Raw genomic sequence first — 22611 nt, 5'->3', positions numbered from 1 at the left:
GATGTGTTTCCATCTCTGTTCTGTCTGGCCTGCAGAGGTACAGTGCATCAGATAGGACATAGAACAGAAGAGCACAGAAACAGGCTCTTTGACCTACACTGTGTGCGCCAAACACTATGCCATGTTGAACTAATCTCCTCTGCCTGCACGTGATCCATATCCTTCCATTCCCTACATATCCATGTGCCTATCCAAAAGCCTCTTGAAAGACACAGTCATATCTGCCTTCACCACCACCCATGGCGGAGTATTCCAGGCACCAATCAATCTCTGTGTAACAAAAAATGCTGCTGCACATCTCCTTTAAACTTTGTCCCTCTCACCTTGAAGCTTTGCCCCTTTCAGCTTTGCCCGTCACACCTATTAAAGAGTATAAACTCAAGGCTTTGCTCAGATGAGTTGCAATCAATGGATGGAAGTATTCTGTTGTTTACATCTGCTCTCTGTGTCCCATGGTGGTTGTTAGCCCCAGCCCATGGACCCTGGTTGTTAGCCTGCTCAGCCCAGCCATTTCTAAACCCCAGCTGAGTAATGACCCTTGGGAATTTAGCAAGATGATATAGTTTAAAGTTAGACCTTCCCAGCTCTCTGATTCGCTTCAAATTATTATTTATTGACCACAAGGCCATTTCTAAATGCTCCAATTCTTTTAATTTAATACAAACCCTACCCTTCTTAGTTAACTGGGGATAATTTATTTTTCTCATGGAATTCTTATTTCTCAATGGAAGATAACTGACTTGAGACTTTTGAAAGTCAGCATTCACCACAATGTGCTCAGGACCTTGGGATAGCTCTGTGTTGGTGTACTGGGATAGGCAAACACACAAGACAGGATGAAGAGTCTTAAGAAGGGTTCCGACATGAAACATGACATCTTCCTTTTCTCCAGAGATGCTACCTGAACCACTGAGATACACCAGCATTTTTTGTCTGTCTTTGGTATAAACCAGCATCGGCAGTTCCTTCCTACTCACAAGACAGGCACTATGGGAATGCACAAAGTTGCACAAAATAGACATATACATTTTGACGCCTATTATTTTCATCATGATCAAACTTATTTCATAACAGTCAGCAAAAAGTGAAGGTAAGGCATGTAGTGATAGAGGAATTGGTATTGTGTTGCCAGCGAGCAAGGTTGGAGAGTTACGTATGGATAACCAGGTCCAAGATTTCAGGTTCTCCTTTCTCTTCCCCTTTCTCCTGCTGTGCACCTGCTTCTCATGGAGTTGTCACCTAGGATTGAACTTATTGTAACAGTTCAAAAACCTGGCACCTTCCCTAACAAATACTGCTCAAGCACTTTCCGAGCAGCAGAATTATTATTTCAGTGAACTTGGCCCACTGGTCCCCTCTATCACGTACATTGCAAGGCATTCATTGTTTGTTTTATACCTGTGTTTGAATGTGTGCCAGAAACACGAGGCACAGATAGCCTTTGGTGCCTCGCATCACCCTTTGGTTTGCCGTGATGGTTCAAATGCAACGGTGGAGCGAGCAACAGTGGAATGAAGGCATCAAGGGGCTGTCCCACTTGGGCGACCTAATTGGTGAGTTTAGAAGAGTTTGAAAAAATGTCATGTTGAAGACCTCCTTCGACTATGTAGAAGACCTCCTTGGACCTCCTCTTCGACTATGTTGAAGACCAGCTTCAACTAGCTACGACTAGCTACGACTAACTTCGGGAAAGTTGAACACCGAATAGTGGAGAGTGAAGACGACCTCCGTCGATCTCCTTTGACCTCCCTTCGATCTCCCTTCGACTATGATGAACACTATCTACGGCTACCTTCGACTACCTTAGACTACGCTCGATTTCCTACGACTAACATGCCGACCTACTACGAACTACTACGACTAAACCTACGATTTTTTTTCCACAGTGACCTTTTTTTACTCGCGGGCATTTTTCAACATTGAAAAATACGCCGTGACCTAGCTGAGGCCTCGAGTACATGGGGACTACTCTCGAGCATGAAGGAGAGTTACAAAGACCTCCTACGACCTCGTGTCGACCATGCTGCGAGCATGAGTGAGGGCAAACTCGCCAGAACTGGCGGATTAGGCCGCCCAAGTGGGACATCCCCTTTATGCCGGCAGCCAGAATTAGCCTGGTTGTGCATTGTCACATAGCATTGAGAGTGCGAATTCCCTTTTGTTGTCGCCCATCCTAGTCAACGAGCAGTGTTCCCAAAGCACCTCTCAGCGACACTGCAATGAGCTTTGCCTTCCACTAAAATGAAATTAAGTATATGCACTCTTTGAAGTCAGAGCCCCAGTGATGTACAATATACAGGACTAGCCTGAAAACTGATTTATCACTAATTACTTCAGCTCCATTTGGAAAGGATTCTGCTTGTAAATGAACTTGACAGATGCCTTGAAGGAGAAAGAATTTCAGATCAATGGAGGAAGAGCAAAAGGGAATATTTGATGCATGTGACAAGAGTATGTGACAGAGTAGATGGCTCCTCCGGATAGTCACCACAGGCTTAAAGTGCTGAATGGCCTCCATCAATGCTGTGGGAATTCTATATTTCAATGTATGAAACATCATGCATGTCGATGTGATCTTGTTTTGTGATTGGAGTTTGGGAGGGAGCTGTTGATCGGATTTGCAGCTGGAGATCATTGGTGAGATGCACAGATGTCCTATTCCTCTCGAGGCTCTTGGTGGAAACACTGGGCAGAAAAACCCCAATGCTAGAATCCTTCTCCCTCTCTTTCCTCTCAATTCAACAACCTGTCATATGCTGCGTGACATCTGCTCATTTGCCTCAACCTGCTATTCTTCTAAGAGATGAACTTTAACATAGAAGAATACAGCACATGAACAGGCCCTTTGGCCCACATTATTTATGCCGAACATGATGCCAAGACCAACTCTTATCTGCCTGCACATAATCCAAATCCCTCCACTTTCGCATATCCATGTGATGATCCAAAAGTCTCCTAAATGCCACTATCGTAAATGCCATAACCACCATCCAGGCATTCACTACCCTCTGTGTAGAAAACATGCAATGCCTATCTCTTTAAACTTTGCCCCTCTCACCTTAAAGCTACGGTCTCTAGTATTTGATTCTTCCATTCTGGGAAAAAGGTTCTGACTGTCAACCCTATCTCTACCTCTTATAATTTTATATAGTTCTATCAGGTATTCCCACAAACTCCAGAGAAAACACTTTCAGGGAGTTTATCTTTATCTTGCAAGTAACAGAAGCCTTGAAGTTAAGCCCTTTGATATATTCTCCACTCCCTGTAACATTAAACAACTCTGGGAAACATTACTAAAAAAACAGCAATGTTGCTACATCAGGCAGTAGAAACCAGAAATGAATCTGCAAGAAGGAGACATTTTTTTAAATAACATTGGCATTTGTGGTTGAACTTGTTCAGCTGTGTGAGGTTAAGGAGTGTTCATTGGTGTTGTGAGCTCTAAGATGCATTCTCATGTTGCTTACAGGAAGTATAAATGCTTATTTACTGGTCCAACACACAGTTTAATTACAAAACAGGCACGCCAAATCCTTTGCTTTCTTAGAAGTGCAAAGAAAGTTGTAACATCTCAAACTTCTGCAGGTGTATTGTAGAAAGTACCTTGATGGTCTGATATGACAATTCCAACACACAGGAATGAAGAGGCTGCAGAGAGTGGGGGACTCAGCCCGGCCCTTCACGGGTACAACCTTCCCCTTCATGAAAAGCATCTACATGAAGCACTCCCTCAAGGAGGCACCGTGCACAGCTGGTAGAGCTGTAGCCTTATGGTGCCAGTGTCCTGGGTTTGTATGTATAATTAGTTTTGCTGCATTTGTCTGATTCTATGTGCCTGTGACGCTGTTACAAGCAAGATTGTTCAACGTATCTACAGTATACCTCACCATACGTGCTTATGATAATAAACTCAAATAAGACACAAAATGCTGGAATAATTCAGTGGGTCAGGTCTGGAGAACATGGATAGGTGATGTTTCAGGTTGGGATCCTTCTTCAGACTGATTGCAGGGGGACCAGGAAGTAAAGTTGGAAAAGAGGGGCAGGATAGAGCATGGTTGGTAATAGGTGAACAAAGGTGAACATAGGTGAGAGGGTTTTAATAGGAAGATTGTTGGACAAAGGAACAAAATACTCCTATTGTTCCCCTATTACTGGTCATGCTGTCTCCTGCACCTCCTCTTTACCAGCTTTCTTCCCAGCCCCCTGCAATCAATCTGATGAAGGAACCAGACCCGAAACGTCACCTATCCATGTTCTCCAGAGATGCTGCCTGACCCGTTGAGTTACTCCAGCATTTTGTGTCTTTCTTTGGTATAAACCAGCATCTGTAGTTCCTTGTTACTAGACAATAAATTCAACTTGACTTGAGATATATCAGGCATGTACTGGGAAATGCTGGCAAATCTGTGCACACCAGCCTGCATATTCATCATGTCAGCTTCAGGAAGTATGGGACCTTGAATACAAAAAATAAAAAAAATACTAGCTGAGCTCATAGCTATTTCCCAATTGTAATCCAACAGTGGACTTCAAATCGGAGCACAAAGTATGCTCCAATTATGCTGTAGAAAGCTCAGCTAGAATAGACCAGGCAAAAGAACTCCAGGCTTATTGGAATTGAATATCAGGGGAACAGGAACTAACTATTATTTTAAATAAAGTTAGCCTATTTTTATGTTTTAAACTGTTTAAAATTCTAATTATGAGATTTATATATACATTTTTAAAATAATTTTTAATGCCTTTAAAATTATTAATTTGCTTTTTTAATGATTTTAGAATAACTTTGAGACATTCAGAAGCATTTAGTGTATTTGTGTTTTTGCAGCTACCAGAGCTTTCTCAGCCATGTCAAGGGTTAGACTTGCTTTGGTACAACCGTGAGGTGTCCACACTGCTACCATGCAGAAACTCATCACTCAGGGTTGGATCAGACTTCACCATTCACTTTCAATGGGAGCATCAGTGAAAGGTAAGTACATGCTTTTTCCATGTCAGTGACAGAGGCAGTGTTTCCCATCATTGGCAGAACGTTTAAAGCTCTTTAGTTCTCTATCCTCCAGTCTTCTGGTACCTCACCCGTGACTAACACAATGTAAATATCTCCCTAACGGCCCCAGCTATCTTCTCTCTTGCTTCCATTAGTAATCTAGATCTCATCTGCCCTGGGAATTTAGTCTGCAGTGAAGATAGATATAATATTTGTTTAATAGTTCAGTCATTTTATTCCCATATCTTGCCATGGTCTCAATACAGTATTTTGTACAGTATTTAATATATTGATTATGTACTCATAACATATCTCCCCTTCTATTATTTATTGACCATTTGCAAACATTTGGAAAAAAAATAAAAGTTATGGATAACACGTTTGACAATGCTATCAATCTCTTTTAATTTAATACAAACCCTACCCTTCTTAGTTAACTGGGGATAATTTATTTTTCTCATGGAATTATTATTTCTCAATGGAAGATAACTTACTTGAGACTTTTGAATAAAATCTTTAAATGGCTTCCATTATTTATCGTTTAACGGCACTGGGCCTGTATTCACTGGAGATAAGAAGGATGAGGACCTCATTGAAACTTTCACTGGATAATGAAAGGCTTGTGTAGAGTCGATGTGGAGAGGAGGTTTCCACGAGTGGGAGAGTATAGGACAAGAGATAACAGCCATGGAATTAAAGAACGTTCCTCTAGGAAGGAGATGAGGAGGAATTTCTTTAGTCAGAAGGTGGTGAATCTGTGGAATTCTTTGCCACAGAAGGCTGTGGAGGCGATCAATGGATATTTATTAAGGCAGAGATAGATAGATTCTTTATTAGTACGGGTGTCAGGGATTATGGGGAGAAGTCAGGAGAATGGGGTTAGCAGGGAGAGATAGATTAGTCGGATTGAATGGCGGAGGAGACTTGATGGGCCGAATGGCCTAATTCTGCTCATCACTTATGACCTTAAGACTTTCTTGCAATTTTCCTCCCACAACCCATTTTGATGCTCTGATAATGAGCTCCATTGCCATAGTGAAGGTCAATGTGCACCCCGCCATGATGCCTACTTCCAGTGGTTGTCACGCTGTGGTAAAGTCTGATGTTGTGAGACAAAATTGCAGATCCTGGAAGTCGTTTTTTACCAGATTTGTTATTATTGCAGGCACCTGAAAGATTTCAAAAGCAGTCCACAGTAGCGAATGAGGAAGTGACCCATCGGCGTATAATATATAATGAGGCCAATCTTAGCCTTTTCTTCTCATATTTTTCTGCACTTCCTAAATATCAAGCAATAGCTGTGGAATGATTAAATCTCAACCCTGGTCACCATGCATCCATGTTACCACCATACATATTACTTGAATATATTTGCCTCTATTCATACCATTACTTCAGCTATATTATGAATGCTTTTTGCTTTCAAGTAAAATTTCTCTAGATTTTACTCTTTAATATTTTTCTTTGAGAACTTTGTTTAATAAAGCAATTCCACACAAAACTCTCTCCCTTACTCAGAATGTTGCCGTTCTCTACGGTCTTGACATTTTCATTTAAATTTGCAGCCATTCTCTTTATCCCCCACTGCCATTCTTTATTACTTTCCACTACTTTCATATGTTGCAGCTTCAGTACATTACCTTCACTGTCTTTCCTATCAAATTTTACTTTACACATTCAGTTAATCAAGTTTCATATATTACACAGTTTGTTTCAGCTAATTAGTTCATACACTAAAAATTAATTTGTTTATATTAGCAATATCCGCTTTAAGTTTGCTGAAAGTAAAACACACTCATATGTAGTTTAGTTTTAGTTTAGTTTAGACATACAGCGCAGAATCTGGCCCTTCAGCCCATTGAGAACGCACCGTCCAGCAATCCCTGCACATTTATCCTGGGGTCAAGGAAAGAGCGTTCACGTCACGGCCCTGTTTCCACCAATCTTTCCCCACCACGCACAAGAAGCATAAGAAGCGACAAGACAGACACCATTGTGTGCAGATGCAGAGAAGTGTGTTTAGCTCTGGCTGAACAACTTCTAATTTTGTGTGTGGACACGATAAGAAGAAGAAGCACTATCCAAAACACACTATGTGCCATTTACATTCATACCAAGTCAATTAACCTACAAACCTGTACGTCTTAGGAGTGTGGGAAGAAACCGACGCAGTCACGGGAAGATCATACAAACTCGGTACAGGCAACACCTGTGGTCGGGATTGAACCCACGTCTCAGGCGCTGAAAGCGTGGTTGGGCAGCAAATCTACCGCTGCGCCACTGTACCTCCCCTATTTGTAGGAAAGCTGTGCCGCCCTCTGGTGTAGGAAGCAAGATAGATGTGCAAACAGAAGCTTACACAACCATCACATATAGTAGGTTTTAGGCAGTATCTCATTCCCCTTCTGCACCAATAGTCATGTTACCAGCTAACACACTGGATTGCAGTATCAGCCAGCTTGCTTTCCATAGATGTTATAAGCAGATGATCAATGCACTACTCACACCATCTAATTCCCTACTGGAATTTTCCCAAAGTATTGATATTGATATTGATATTGGTTTATTATTAGCATGTACTAATATATAGTAAAAAGTTACTTTCTGTGGGCTACCCAGTCAAATCAAATTATACTAGGATTGTACAAGCAAGCCATACACAAATACAGTAGCCAGTGCAGAGTGAAAAAAAATATCAGAGTGCAGAATATAGTGTTACTGCTTTGCAGTGTTAGAGTTACAAAAAAGTCCATTGTCGACAATGAAGGTAGGTTGGAAGATGGGATCCACACCCATGTTAATGGAAGACCATTTAGCCATCTGATAACAGCAGTGAAGAGGCTGTCCCCCTGGATCCAGTAGTACGTACCTTCAAGCTTTTTTATCTTCTGCTCAACAGCAGAGGAGGAAAAGGAAAATGACCAGGGTGGGAAAGGTCCTTGAATATGTTGGCCATGTTCCTGAGGCACTATGAAATGTAAATTAGTTTGATGGTGGGGTGGTTGGTCTGTGTGATGAACTGGGCTACATCCACAATTGTTTGCAATTTCTTGAAGTCTTAGACAGAGCTGTTCCCAACCAAGCTGCAATGCAATCCAATGGCATGTTTTCTAGGGTACATCTGTAGAAGTCGGGAAAGTTGCTTAGAGTCTTGTGGAAGCTGAGGCATTGGTGAAGGAAAGTAAAGGATGTGCAGAATCGGGTGAAGTACTTGTTTTGGCAATGTACTGAATGGTTACTTTGTAAAGACCTCACAAGGAAGGCTAAATTACCAACAAAACACCAGTGTTAATGCCAATTTTGGAAGAATCAAGATGGATGTGGATATTATTCTAACGATCAGTGACACGATGGATACTGTTCAAATAAATCAGTGACATGATTCTACTTTTCCAGTGATGCAAACACACATGGAACATTATTTCTCAAACGATTAACATGGACGTGACTGGGAGAATGAGAGTTGTGTTGTAAGTTTCATGCTCATGATCTTAGCTGCACTCTGGTATGTGGCATTGTTCCTGGAGGGAGCTGAGAAGAGAGCACCATTAATGTAAATTTAGTTAAAGGTGAAATAATGGAAAGGATAATTAAATTTGGAGACACAAGAGACTTCAGTTGCTGGAATCTTGAGCAGAAATCAAACCATTGGGGATACTCAGCGGGTCATGCAGAATCTGTGGAGGGAAACGGAAAGATTTTTTTTTTCGGGTTGCGACCTTTCTTCACACTGCAATTTTGCTTCCTGTAGATATTCAACGTGAAATACTTGTTAATGATCTATCAGATCTTGCTTAGTCAAAAATATCTGCTGATGCCTTTAAAATGGAGAATGTAGATATTCCCACAACAAATGGAATATTTATAATGAATGTCCATTTAAAGAAAAGAATTAACTGTTTTTAAACTCCTGCGAATGGTATCTTTAATATAGAATCTCATCGGAGATGGATGTAAAACACAAGAGATTTAATTAGTTCAGTAAAGATACATTCATCTTTAATGAACATCAAAGATTTAATTGAAAATGAACACACAGTATAGGATTATGGCTTGCGGTGTTGGTGCTTTTAATCAGAATCAGACATGTTGAGTAATGACCATTGAGTTTTAATAGCACAAAATACAAGTACACTCAATTGCTCTGCTCATCAAATACTGTGCTTGGCTGATCCCTACTCTCTGATGTTGGAGGACAGTAGCTCATCTCTACTCTATGAATCTCAATTTGCATAATAATCCCAGCAGATAAAATCTGGTTGGACAACTCTACATTCTGTTTTCTTCAAATTAAGAATATTTATACAAAGGGTGCTTTCCATTAATTAAGTATTTGAAATGTAAACACATTTTATTTCAATATTCACTATTTTCAACATAACTTTCACAACAGCAGAATATTTCTTCTGTTTTTTTTCATCGTAAGGTGTTTATTTTAAATTTATGGGTAATCAGTGTCTGATTAGTTAGCATTTCGTTATTTCACTGAATTGTTCAAAGCTCTGGGTCTTTGGGTGAAATTATTAGGAGCTGTGAGAAGTCATTGTGTGAGCAGCAGAGGATAGTCAGAGGGTGAAGGTTTGGCAGCACAGTGGTACAGCGATAGAGGAAGCGCATCAACGCCTCAACTTCCTTAGAATGCTTAGGAAGTTTGGCATGTCCCCTACAACTCTCACCAACTTCTACAGATGCGCCATTGAAAGCATTTTATCAGGATGCATCACAGCTTGGTTTGGGAACGGCTCCATCCAAGACTGCAAGAAATTACAGCGAATTATGGACGCAGCCCAGACCAACATCCTATTGATTCCATTTATACATCACGCTGCCTCAGCAAGGCCAGTAGTATAATCAAGCATGTGTCACACCCTGGCCACTCCCCCTTCTCCCCTCTCCCATCAGGCAAAAGGTATAGAAGTGTGAAAACACACACTACCTGATTCAGGGACAGTATCTGTTCCCAGCTGTTATCAGCCAACTGAATCATCCGACCACAACCAGAGAGCAGTGCTGAACTACTATCTATCTCTTTGGTGGCCCTAGGACTACCCTTGATAGGACTTTGCCGGCTTTACCTTGCACCAAACGTTATTCCCTTATCCTGTATCTATACACTGTAAATGGATCAATTGTAATCATGTATAGTTTTTCTGCTGACTAATTAGCATGCAACAAAAGCTTTTCACTGTACCTTGGTACACGTGACAATAAACTAAATTGAACCGATTGTTGCCTTATAGCACGGGGTTCAATCCTGGCAATGGGTGCTGTCTGTACGGAGTTTGGACGTTCTTCCTGTGACTGCGTGGGTTTTCTCTGGGTGTTCCGATTTCCTCCCTGGTGTGTAGGATAGAGGTGATCACTGGTCAGCGCAAACTCAGTAGGCCAAAGGGCCAGTTTTCACACTGTGTCTCTAAAGTAATGTCTACCTGACTACGACCTATATCCCATCTCAGACAGATGTTCGTTTAGCACTGGAAAAGCTGCACACCGTCGCCAACAAACATCTGTTGGCATACCGCGACGCCTTTCCCATCAGTTGAGTTGAACAAAGCCAGCCTGAAGAAATCACTCCCAAACTACTACCACTACTGCAGCAACAGAGGATCAAGCAGCTTCTCCCACTGCTATACTATCTCTACATCCCTCACCCTCACTTTTGGAAATGCGACCACAGCTATGCTCCTTCTTCCTGCAAATAGACAGCGTCTGAAGAGTGCACACCCAACATCAGGAGAGGCACAGCAATTACTCCAGGACTGCTTGGAGTCAGTAGGCTGTGTAATGTTGAAGAACTCGGCAATGGACCTGAGTGAATACGCCACTGACTTCTGTGGAGGAGTGTATTCACACGAAGACCATCTGAGTTCCCCAATCAGAAGCCTTGGATGAACCAGGAGGTCCACATTCGTTTGAAACCAAGGAATTGATTATTGACTTTGGAAAAGGAAGGTCGAGGATCCACAAAACTGTCTTCAACGACGGTACGGTGGTGGAGAGTCAAAAACTTTGAATTCCTCAGTGTGTACAGTGCGGAATCAGGCTCTTTGGCCCACTGAGTCTGTGTTGACCAGCAATCCCTGTACACTAGCACTATCCTACACTAGGGGTCATTTACAATCTTTACCAAAGCCAATTAACCTACAAACCTGTACAACTTTGGAATGTGGGAGGAAACGGGACCACCTAGGGAAAACCCACACAGTCATGGGGAGAACGTACAAACTTCATACAGACAGCACCCATAGTCAGGATTGAACACGGGTCTCTGGCACTGTAAGGTAGCACCTCTACCGCTGCGCCACCATGCCGATTGTGTGAATCCAGACTAGAGTTAAGATTGTACTTGCTTCCTGATGAATGTACTTTGTTTCAATCTGACTACTATAGAGCTTGACTTAATTACCTACTGACAAATGTACCACCACTAATTTCCAAAACATGTTATTTTGGTATCCTGGAGGATGACCTAGGATCAGAGTAAATCACTACCATGTTTTAAGTATCTTGTCATCTGGTTGTCTTTGTGTGGTCAGGTTTAAATAATTAACCTTGTTTGTACATTTTATGTGCAGCATTTGAACAATTTATCATTCATGTACCAGCCTAATAATAATAATAATAATAATAATAATAATAATAATATAATAATATTGTCATTGTACAAGACAACAAAATTTCGTTGGAGCAGTCCTCCAGCTGCACAGGAATATGAGTATAAAAATATGTTTAAAAAAGAACTATTAAAAAATTAGACTATAAACATATAGGAGTATGGGCGGGTGTGTGAGAGAGAGGGGGGGAATCAATGTGGGAGGGGGATAGAGTTCAGTAGTGTCACAGCTCTATGGTAGAAGCTGTTTTTTAGTCTTGGCGTGCGGGCTCTCAGTGTCCTGTATCGTCTTCCTGAGGGCAGGGGGGTGAAGAGGCAGTGTCCAGGGTGTGTGCTGTCTCTAATGATGCCCTTGACCCTCCGGATGCAGCGGGTCCGGTAGATGTCCTCCACTCAGGGGAGCTGGGTGCCAGTGATCCTCTCAGCAGTCTTAATGACGCGTTGGAGAGCTTTCCTGTTCTCTGCAGAGCAGCCAGAGTACCATACTGTGATGCAGTATGTGAGAACTGACTCGATGGCTGACCTGTAGAAGCTCACCAGCAGCTGTTGTGGGAGACGTGCCCTCTTCAAGCACCTCAGGAAGTGAAGCCTTTGAAGTCCTTTCTTGGCCGTCGCTGTGATGTTGACGGTCCAGGTCAGGTCGTGGCTGATGTTGACCCCGAGGTACCTGATGTTCTGCACAGCCTCCACTGTCTCGCCGTTAATGCTGATGGGCTGATGGACGAAGGTCTTTGGTCTCCTCCTGAAGTCCAGCTCATTCAGTCTACCAGCTCATTCGCAGTTTTCAGAGCAATGCGAATAGAAGAACCTGCAATTATTGCCAATTTCCTCACCTCTTCGATGATAGAATTAAATGTATTAAATAATTATTCTGGACGGCATGGTGGTGCAGCGGTAGAGTTGTGCAAATTTTGTACATTCTCCCCGTGACCACATGGGTTTTCTCCAAGATCTTTGGTTTCCTCCCACACTCCAAAGATGTACAGGTATGTAATTGGCTTGGAATAAATGTAAATTGTCTTTAGGATCGTGTATAGGATAGGATAGGATAGGATAGTGTTAATGTGTGGTGATCGCTGATTGGTGTGGAGTCGGTGGGCTGAGGGGCCTGTTTCCGCGCTGTATCTCTAATCTAAACTAAACTAAACTAAACTTATTCCCGCAGTGTTAGGGCTTAGTTTCCATAGTTAAAGAATCTGAATGGATATTTGGCACTAATTGACTGAGAAATAAATATGGGAGGGCCAAGGGGGGCAGATTGGAGATACAGAAATAGAACCAAATTAGAAACAGAAAGAAAAGAGGATTAAGAAAGAGTGAGAGAAGAAAGAGGAAAAAATGAAAAGTAATAGCTCAATGTAATGAACTAAAATGATTAACTTTCCTTTATTTATTCAGTTTCCAGGGCATCTTGGGACAACTCTCTGGAACTTCTAGTGATGTACAGTAGAGAGCAGATTGACTGGTTGCATCACATCCTGGTTCAAACCCCCAGGAATGATGAAGATTGCAAAAGGTGGTGAACACTGTCCAGTCCAACAAGGGTACTGGCCTCCCTACTGTCGAAGGGCTCCACAGGAGTCACTGCCTCAAAAAGGCAGCTGGCATCATCAGTGACCCACACCACCCAGGCCACGCTCTCATTTCACTCCTGCCATTGGGAAGAAGGGATAGGTTTAGTTTAGTTTAGTTTGTTATTGTCACGTGTTCCAAGGTACAGTAAGAACATTTTCTTGTGTGTTATCCAGTCAAGGAAAAGACTATATCTGATTCGAGCTGTCCACCGTGTGCAGGTGCAGGATAAAGGGCATAACATTTAGTGCAATGTAAAGTCTGATTAAGTCCGATTAAAGGTAGTTTAAAGGTCTCCAAAGAGATACTGTAGATGGCAAGAGGATGTTCAGTTGCCTGGTAACAGCGGAGAAGAAACTCTGTGAATCTGGAACCTTGCTTCCTTGATTATAGAAGTTGTGGAGTTTGGCCGCTGCTGTTTGAGTGGCCTGACCAAAGAATTGTGGTTCATTTTAGTGTAATAGGTGTTTAGATTGGTGGATAGATTGCCGTCCGAGTGGGCTGCATTGTCCTGGTTGGTATTGACCTTCCTGGGCAATTTTAGTATGGCACCCATCCAGGCCTACAGTGAATATTCCATCTCATTCCTGAATTATGTCTTGTGGATGGTGGAAACACTTTGTGGTGTCAGTCAATGAGCCACTCACTGTAGGATACCCAAACCCTGACCTGCTTGTGTAGTAATGGTATTTACCAGGTTAGTCCCATTGCATTTATGTCAATAGTAATATTCAGGAAGTTAATGGTGGGAACTCACTGATCCTTTGTTAATGAAAAAAAGGCTTCATGTCTTAATGTCACTTTCAGGGCCAGAGGGAGATGGTTGATTGACAGTATTAATAATAATAACAATGGTGAACGGATTCTACTAATGACTTGTCATAACATTGCATGGTGAGTTTATTGTGTATTACTGTGCAAATTCTACAATCTCATTAACTTTAGTAGATAATTAAATGTGGTATCTTATGAAGTTAATGGCAGTGTGCAATAAATTGTATAGTAACATGATAAGATATTTGTTTCTTTTGAGAAGATGCTTTCATGTTGCACGATAGATGGTAATGTGTAATGTCTTCACCAAGGCATTGAGTGGGAACACGGCAATTGGTCCACAGAGAATCACAGTGTGCAACTTTAGACCTCAAATCTGAGGAATGATGTGCTGACGTTGGATAGGGTCCAGAGGAGGTTTACGTGAATGATCCCAGGAATGTTTCTGTTTTGTAGTTTTTTTTTGCACAATCCACAAGCATTGCCACTTTTCATTTCACTGCACATCTTGTATGTGTATGTGACAAATAAACTTGACTTGACTTGAATGAGTGGGTTAACATATGATGAGCGTTTGACGGCACTAGGCCTCTACTCGCTGGAGTTTAGAAAGTTAAGGGGGGCTTCATTGAAACTTAACGAATAGTGGATTTGGAGAGGATGTTTCCACAAGTGGGAGAGTCTTGGACCAGAGGTCATAGCCACAGAATTAAAAGAACGTTCCTTTAGGAAGGAGATGAGGCAGGATTTCTTTAGTCAGAGGGTGGTGAAACTGTGGAATTCATTGCCACAGAAGGCTGTGGCGGCCAAGTTCATGGATATTTTTAAGACAGAGATAGATAGATTCTTGATTAGTATGGGTGTCGGGGATTATGGGGAGAAGGCAGGAGAATGGGGTTGAGAGGGAAAGATAGATCAGCCATGATTGAGTAGACTTGATGGGCCGAATGGTCTAATTCTGCTCCTATCACTAATGAACATGAGTCACTGGCTAGCTACAGTGTGCACTGGGGTACCTGCTGTTTGGGTGCACCTGCTCATCGCAACATGAAATGTGGAAGCACGTTGGTGATCGGATGTGTACACCTGACACTCGACTCCCAAAACGGATGATCTACTTTGAGCTCCATCATGGCAAGGGAATGCCAGCAAGGAAGAGAAAATACTGCAAAGATACTGTCAAAGCAGCTTGGAAAAAAGGTATCATTCTCACAATTCATAGGAAGCCCTGGCCTGTGGCCGTGCAAAATGGAAAAGAAGCGTCCAGGAAACATATTTGATGAACGCACAGGGTACAATGATGGATGGAGCGGAGATCCTCTCAAACAGAGAACCTCTATCAATTAATATCCTGCCCCATCTCTGGCAGAGTCTGCAGTTCCATCTCAGAACTCTGCAGCCACCATCCGAATGCTCCGAATGGAGCAGAGGCAAGGCACCCCCAACCCTAAGGGACTGCCTAAGACAGAAGATACTGTAGTTGTGAAGTGATGGACAGTGTGCGGGCAGCTTTTCCATCTTCCTCACAATATGGGATGCTCAGCTTTCTAACATGCTGCCAATTGATGTTACAGCCTGAGATCCTGCAATGAATAATCCAAGTTGCAGATATTCCAACTGCAGATCAACAGCTATAACTTTGCAGCTCATTCATTGCCAGAGGACTCTTTATTTTTTTCATCTCCACTTTCAATAAGGAAAATAAACCCTGTCTGGAAATAGACTTGAATGAAAATCGTTTGAGTTGATTCCCTCTCTCATTTCTCATTTCAGTACATCAAGGCAAGTACGTGAGGACAGCAGTTTCCACTTAAAAACCAATCTCAGATGATAGATTATTTCACGTGCCCAGGACATTGTGCAAGGCTGGCGCAGTTTATATCCAAATTGCTTTGTAATTTCCATAAAATGATTGCAATAGAATGCTGTAATTACAGTATTTCACAGCTTTAGATTTTTTTTTTTTGCAATGTATAAAAGTTAAAGCAGTGATGGATGTACAAAACAATGATAAATTACTGAAACAGTAACAATTGGTTGGTTAAAAGTGCTGTGTTCACTTTTTTGTGTAGGAGGGAACTGCAGATGCTGGTTTACCACGAAGATAGGCACAACATACTGGAGTAACTCAGTAAGTCAGGCAGCATCTCTGGAGGAAAGTAATAGAGACCCTTCTTCAGACTGGATTAAACTTTCTTCCTGATTTTTGAAACCATGAGATTACAATCAACACCCTTTTCAACCATTTTGGAGATTCTTGGACATTGCAAAATACATTTATATAAAATCCATTAATTATTTTCAAAAACATTTTAAGAAGTGAATGCTGATATCAAAGTTCTGACTAGGCAGTTACTGTGCTTACCAACATAAAAGCTCTGTCCCACTGTACGAGTTCATTCAAGAGCTCTCCCGAGTTTAAAACAAAAAATCAAACTCATGGTAAGCACGTTGAATGAACGTCGCGGGTACGTCGGAGCTCGGGGACGTCTCTTAGCGGCTGGTAACGCTAACGGCAGGTACTCGGGAAACACAGTAAATTCAAGAAGACTTGTGAAGATTTTTCAACATGTTGAAAAATGTCCACGAATGCCCCGAGTACCGACGAGCGGCCATTGCCGTAAATCTCCGAGTTCGAATCAGGGCAAACTCGGGAGAACTCTTTGAATGAACGCGTACAGTGGGACAGGGCTTTTAGTGTGCAATGTTAACATATGTGAAGAAAGCATGCATTAGGTTAACAATTACATGTATGCTGATACTAATTCAGTTATTCTCTTTAGTGAGTCAATCATGAAATCATTCCAGGGATCAAGTTATAAAACACAACCGGAAATATACACATATCGTGTTGATTGTTAATTTGTTTAACAAATAGTTAGATATAGCTCTTGGAGCTAACGGAATCAAGGGATATGGGGGTAAAGCAGGAATGTGGTACTGATTTTGGATGATCAGCCATGATCATATTGAATGGCAGTGTTGGCTCGAAGGGCCGAATGGCCTACTCCTGCACCTTTTTTCTATGTTTCTATGTTTCTAAATTCCATAAGTAGCAATGACTCTTGTGCGGGTAGAAGAAGGAGAAGGTGCAAGGTTAAGAGAGCAGCAGATGCTGACCGAATTATGGAAACGTTGAACTTCAAAATCCAGCAGTAGTTATACAGTCTGAAATGAAAATAAAAAAAGTACAAATGCTGGATATCTGAAATAAAAACAGAAAATGGTGGGAACACTCAACAGGTCAGCAGCATCTGCAGAAAGAGACACAATTAATGTTTCACGTCTTGAACAATTAAAAAACAGCTATTTTCCACGAGTAGTAGCTCTACTCAATAATCAAAAATCTGTAGCCTCCTTTTGCTCTGGTATTTTATTTAATTCACATGTTTAATCAATAATTTTTTATTATTAATGGTTTAATAATTAATTGTTTAATGTTTTGTGTATCATTCTTAACTTGTCACTGTATGTCATGTTGTCACTTGTGGGCGGAGCACCAAGGCAAATTCCTTGTATGTGAATACTTGGCCAATAAACTTATCCATTCATGCATTAATTCATGCATTCATTCATTCATTCATTCATTCATCCATACATTCATTCATTCATTCATTCATACATTCAATCATTCAATCATACATTCATTCATTCATTCATACATTCATACATTCATCCATTCATTCATTCATTCATTCATACATTCATTCATTCATTCATACATTCATTCATTCAATCATTCATTCATTCATTCAATCATGCATTCATTCATTCATACATCATTCATACATTAAAATGGGGAAAGTGAGAAAACAAGTTAGTGTAGATAGTAGAGAGAGAAGATAGAATCTGTGATGAGGTGGAGACAAAAATGCTGTTGGTGCCCGCTGAGAGAGGATGCCAATGCCTTGTTAACTGTGATTGATTCATCTGCATGTGGATTATAATAAGAGAAGAAAAGTAAGGTAGGACAAGAGAGAAGCAAAATAGCACTGGAATCATGTACTTGACTCCAAAACACATTGGTGCAATTGCTGGAGTACTGCCTCACAGCGCCGGAAACCGGGTTCAATTCCGACCTCTGTTGCTGTCTGTGTGTGGAGTTTGCACATTCTCTCTGCGACCGTGTGAATTTCCTCCGGGCACTCCAGTTTCCTCTCGCGTTCCAAAGATGTGCAGGTATGTAGGTTAATTGACCTCTATGTGTGTAGGAGTGGATGTGAAAGTGAGATAACATTGAACTACTGTGAACAGGAAATTGATGGTTGGCCTGGACTCGATAGGACGAAGAACTTGTTTCTGTGCTGTGTCTCTAAAGCTAAAACTAAGAAAAAACACTGCATTTACTGGAAATCTGAATGTAAAATGTATGCTGGCGATACGCATAACCTTACAAAATAATTGTCCCGTTCCAACACCATATGGAAAAGCTGAATATCTGAAATTATTGAATTTAGCGGTGTCTTGAGGGCTATAATATGCCTAGTCAGAAGATAAGTTGTTATTAATCGAGCATACTTTGGATTTTGCTGAAATAATGCAATGGACCAAAGATGGAGAGATCAAGGTAGAAGTGGAAGGATCAATGTAAGTTGCGGGCTGAGAGTCTAAGTGGTCACATGGTCCTGCATTACAATCGATTGGAAGATTTTTTTTCACCAGATAATCATTTGCGATGAAGCGGTGGAGCTGGGTGGCACAGTAGTGCAGTTGGCAGAGCTGCTGCCTCACAGCACCAGAGACCCAGGTTCCATCCTGACCTCGGATGCTGTCTGTGTGGAGTTTGTATGTTCTCCTTGTGACCGCATGGGTTTCCTCCGGGTGCTCCGGTTTCCTCCCACATCCCAAAGACGTGTGGGTTTGGAGGTTAATTGGCTTCTGCAAATTGCCCCCAGTGTGTAGGGTGGGCATGTGAAAGCGAAATAGCATAGAACTAGTGTGAAAGGGCGATCAATGGACTCAGTGGGCCGAAGAGCCTGTTTCCATACCGTATTTTTAAATTAAATTAAATAAACTCACCAACTTCACTCAGCATCACCAGATCACAGGCAATCCCTATGTCCGCACCACACTACCCAACCCCCTTCTCTCAACGATATTTGTTTAGTTTTTATATTTTCCTTGTTTTTTTATCGTAGGTCATCAGGCTAAAACGTTATCCATTTTTCTCTCCACAGATGCTAACTGACCTGCTGAATATTTCCAGTGTCTTCATTCTTTCTCAGTTTTTTTTTCTTTTTCTGCTAATCTCTTTTTATTAATGCGAAAAAGGCACAATTCCCCTGTGGCAGACTTCAATCCCAGCGGAATCATCTAAATAGATTTCCATCCTCATAGGGCTGAACAATCTGTCAAAAAATTTGGATCAAAATGCCCTAGGCTTAATTTTTTTCTCCTGGCAATCCACTTAAATGGATCACATATTCTCAAATTAGTTTAGTCTTTCAGAGCTAAATAATCAGAATTCAGAGAGCCATGATTATCTGCACTTTGTCATAACAGCTACCTGACAGTTAGCTACTACTCAGACTGCAGCCTGACATTTAATTAGTTTTGCACATCATTAGAAGTTATTTAGTCAGTTCTGTTATTGCCTAAAGCAACTCAACATTTATAATTCCACTGAGATGAAATCTGGAGGGTTACATCTCTGATAGCCAGTCTCATCTTGGTTAAAATGTAAAAGGCAATTGTTATGAGAAACAGCACCGGACAGGCTATAAACTCATTTGAATATAACATAAGGTCTCTATTTCAATAGATTAACAATTTGCTCTTAGTAATGCAGTTTTCACAATCAGGCTCAAAATCAGTTCAATGTCGCTGCATTGGGCACAACAGACAATCTATATGGGCAGTATTATCTTCCACTCTCCCCTGAATGATTTCTGCAAAAGAAAATCTGTGAATATCCCTAAACTAATCAACTGCACTTCAGGGGATTATTAGGACAAATGGTGCTAATAAGAGATTCTAACAGAAAATTGTGCCTTGACATCAATACTGAGAGAACAGAATACAATCCAATCCTAGATGTAAGACCACTACTAGGGTGAATTTGCAGTTCCACACTTGATTTGAGAATAGTAGAGGCAGTTCAGGTTTTTGTCTTATCCATGCCCACATTTCTCAAATGTTATATTCCACACTAAGGTTACACCGTCAGAAATCTGATTCACTGGCTCTTTCCTTAAAGCAAATTGGGATAGACATTTAATGCTGTCGGCAACACCCATGAGAGGGAAGCAACTACAAATAAAATTAGAATGAAAAGGAAAATTGGTGCTCTCTAAATATTTAAATTGAATAAAGGTAAATTGTGATCGAAGATTGGCATCTAACATCAGTGTTCATCAATCAATCCCATTTTAGTGTGCCTTAGATTTAGAACAAGTTTTGAATTCACAGAGTTTAATTACTGTTTCAGAATGTTGGTATTTATAGTAAGACCAGAATTTATTGACTTTTCCCAATTGCTCATGAGAAGTTGCCAATGATCTGTGTTTGGGAATGGCTCTTCTCCTTCTGGTGAATGTAGTGCTAAGTTAATTTAGCTAGTAATTTTCAGAATTAGGTCACCAATGCAATATTGCAGGGAAGGCAATATTTTTCCAAGCCAGAATGGGATCAGGAGGGGTTTTCCCTTGTATCCACTTCTCTCATCTTTTTTTAATTTTCAAAATAGTCTTTATTCAAGTAATAAATATGTTCAATACATGAACTGTGCAAAAAATTCATCCGACATTTTCAGAGGCTATACAAACATTCAATACTGTTTATGCACATTGCTCAAATTTCATAATTTTATCCTTCACCCTTGCCACTCATGTCGCCCACTGGCGTGAAATCTATTCCCTTATTTTGAGGGATGTCTCCACCACACTCTGCCCCCTATACTCTGACCCTAGAATGTGGTCCTCCCCCACCGAGCCTTGCCGTTGGCTGCACCAAGCTTCAGTGCTTCCGTCAGCACGTACTCCTGCAGTCTGCAGCTGGCCAGTTGGCAAAATTCCCTGATGGACATCTCGCTCCGCTGGGCGGTCAACAAAGCTCGGGCAGACCAAAGAGCTTCTTTCACCGAGTTGATGACCTTCCAGCAGCACTCAAAGTCAGTCTCGGAAATTTGTCCCTGGGAACAGTCCATAAATCACAGAGTCCTCTGGGACAGAGCTGGTCAGAATAAATCGTGACAGGGACCTTTGGAAACCTCTCCAGACTTTATTTGCAAATCCACACTCTGCAAAGAGGTGGGCAACCGTCTCCTCTCCATAGCAGCCGTCCTGAAGGCAGCGTGCGCTGGCAGTGAGGCTCCGACGGTGCAGGAAGGATCTGACTGGGAGGACTCTCCTCACCGCCAGCCAAGCCAGGAATTGGTGCTTGTTGGTGAGTTCTGGCGATGAGGCATTTTGCCAGGCAAGCTGGGCAGTCCGCTCTGTGAACCACACCACAGGATCCATCGAGTCCTTTCCCTGCAGTGCCTTGCAGGACATTCCGTGCTGACCACTGCCGGTTGGACTTATGGTCAAAGGTGTTGGTCTGGAAGAAGCTTTCCACAAATGACAGGTGCGCAATGTCTAGCTGACTGGCAGATTGCATTGCATCTGTGCCAGACCCATCCTTTGCAACACCTGGGACAGGTAGAACCTCAGCAGGTAGTGACACTTGGTGCCCACGTGCCTTGGCTCTACACTCCGCCTGATGCAGTCACACATGAAGGTGGCCATCAGGGTGAGGGCGACGTTGGGCACACTTTTACCCCCGTTGTCTACTGACTTGTACATTGTGGCCCGTCGCACCCGGTCCATCCTTGACCCCCAGATGAACTGGAAGACGGCCTGGTGATCCCTGTGGCGTAGGCGGGAGGGACAGGTCACACTTGCGCCAAGTACAGCAGCCCCGAGAGCACCTCACACCCGACGACCAAATTTTTCCCCGTTTTAGAGAGGGAGTGCTGCTTCCACAGCTCCCGTTTCTTCCCCACCTTGGCTATCCTCTCCAGCCAATTCTTGTCACACGACTCCACCCCCCGAACCAAATCCCCAGCACTTTCAATAAGTCAGGCTTGACTTCTCTTATCCCGCATATTGGTGGAGTTTGTAGGTTTTGGAGATGCTCTGTGAGCAGCCTGGGCAAGTTCCTACTGTACCTTTTGTAGAGGTACACATTTCAACCACAGTGGTCGAGGTAATGATACATTTAATGAACATTAATTGGATTGCTTTGTCCTGGGTGGTGATGAATTTAGAGTAATACAGTCACATAGCATGGAAAAGGCCTTTGATCCCACTATTCCATGCTGACTAAGATGCCCCATGTAATCTAGTACCATTTGCCACATTTGGTTCATATCCTGCTAAACCTTTCCTATCCATGCACCTGTCCAAATGTGTTTTAAATGCTGTAATAGCCCTTAGGTCAACTAGTTGTTACAGCACTTACCTCGAAAGACAAGGTAGCCCTACAGGTTTCTATTATTTTTTTCCCTTCTCACATGAAACCTACGTCTTGATTCTCGGCCTTAGCGAGAAAAAAGGTTCTGTACAATTTGTTCCCCTCATGATTTTATATATCTCTATAAGATCACCCATCAGCCTCCTGCTCTCTAAAGTAAAGTAAAGTAAGTTTATTTATATAGCACATTTTTAGTCAATTTGCATTG

This window comes from Leucoraja erinacea, chromosome 15 (genome assembly GCF_028641065.1).
Source record: "Leucoraja erinacea ecotype New England chromosome 15, Leri_hhj_1, whole genome shotgun sequence".
Lineage (NCBI taxonomy): Eukaryota > Metazoa > Chordata > Chondrichthyes > Rajiformes > Rajidae > Leucoraja > Leucoraja erinaceus.
This window is presented reverse-complemented; position numbering follows the sequence as displayed.